Source organism: Kryptolebias marmoratus, linkage group LG12 (assembly GCF_001649575.2).
Source record: "Kryptolebias marmoratus isolate JLee-2015 linkage group LG12, ASM164957v2, whole genome shotgun sequence".
Taxonomy (NCBI): domain Eukaryota; kingdom Metazoa; phylum Chordata; class Actinopteri; order Cyprinodontiformes; family Rivulidae; genus Kryptolebias; species Kryptolebias marmoratus.
In genome coordinates, this window is record NC_051441.1 from 23,625,931 (window position 1) to 23,627,466 (window position 1,536).

General features: G+C 37.6%; 1 protein-coding gene across 3 annotated transcripts in view; it reads left to right on the plus strand.

Annotated features, from left to right (window-relative positions):
- LOC108245358 (potassium voltage-gated channel subfamily C member 1-like) overlaps nucleotides 1-1,536 on the plus strand; it is a 162,387-nt gene that overhangs the window by 73,451 nt on the left and 87,400 nt on the right. The gene's annotated exons all lie outside the window — the stretch shown is intronic.

A 1,536-nucleotide genomic window follows, 5' to 3' on the forward strand; every position in this document is an offset into this window, starting at 1 on the left:
GTAATCATCAAAATTAAACGAAATAAACATTTGAAATATATGAGTTTGTATGTAATGTATGAATATAATATACAAGTTTCACTTTTTAAATGGAATTACTGAAATCAATCTACTTTTTCATGATATTCTAATTTTATGACCAGCACCTGTAGTAGAGAATGGCAGATCTAGGATTCTATTTGTCTTCCATATCCAGACTGACAAACAAATAATGGTTAATCTACTGGACATTGTGGTGGTCAAAAAGATACAGAAGAAGGCAGTGGTGGTAGAGTAACAATCTCAAGTGGCTGCAACATCAGAAATAAGGAGCATGAGAAGCTTAAGAAATACCAAGGGCTTAAAGGGGAATTAGAGAAGATGTGGAGACACAAGACCTCAGTCGTGCCAGTGGTCATCAGAGCACTTGGGGCTGTGACTGCCAAACTCAAAGAGTGGCTCTAAAAGGTCCAAGGAACAACCTTTGCAATCTTTGTCCAGACAAGCACAGACCTAGAAACATCCAAGAAACTGCACAAAACCTTCAAGCTCCCAGGCCTCTGGAAGAGGACCCAAATTTGAAGTGAAGTGGAACCACCCATGAAGAATAATATGTAAAAAAATAATAAAAATAGGTGAGCTATTGAGAGGTTGTTGAGATGGAGTTAGACCAATCAAGTTTTTCAGTCCACGTTCTCAAGTAAAGCTCGAGGAGTGGCAATCCCGATTCCCTTTAGGCATATTTCTACAGTGGCTTACTCAAATGGCAGATGTACACTGCCTGGCCAAAAAAAAAGTTGTCACCTGGGTTTAACTAAGCAAACCGGTAAAAGCCTCCTATTGAATAATTACTGCATGGGAGATTATGTTTCAGTTGGCAACAAGTTATTTAACCCCAACTGGTGCAATGAGTTGCTTCTCATTTCCTAAACAACCGTGTCGAAAGACACATCCTGTGGTCATGGAAAAGATGTCAATGTGTTTGAGAAGGGTCAAATCATTGGCATGCATCAAGCAGAGAAAACATCTAAGGAAATTGCAGAAACTAATAAAACTGGGTTAAGAACTGTCCAACACATTATTAAAAACTGGAAGGATAGTGGGGTCCCATCGTATTTGAGGAAGAAATGTGGCTGGAAAAAAATCCTAAATGATCGTGATCAGCGATCACTTAAATGTTTGGTGAAATCAAATTGAAGATAAACAACAGTAGAACTTCTGGCTATGTTTAATAGTGGAAAGAAAATGCATTACCACATGTGCAATGTGAAGGGAACTCAAGAGATTGGGACTGAACAGCTGTGTAGCCTTAAGAAAAACACTAATCAAAGAGGTTAACCTTTCATTACAATACAGTAATGCCTTTCAAGTTTGGTCTTCATCTATCAAGTCTGATATGAAACTTTGAAATCTGTTGGATATAATATATAGTATATATCTTATAATCACAGTTTAATATTGATATTGGCCTATAGTTTTTAGAGTATTCTTTATTTTTATCTTCTTTGGGTATAACAGTAATTATAGCCTCTTTCCATGATGGGGGGGGGGGGGGGG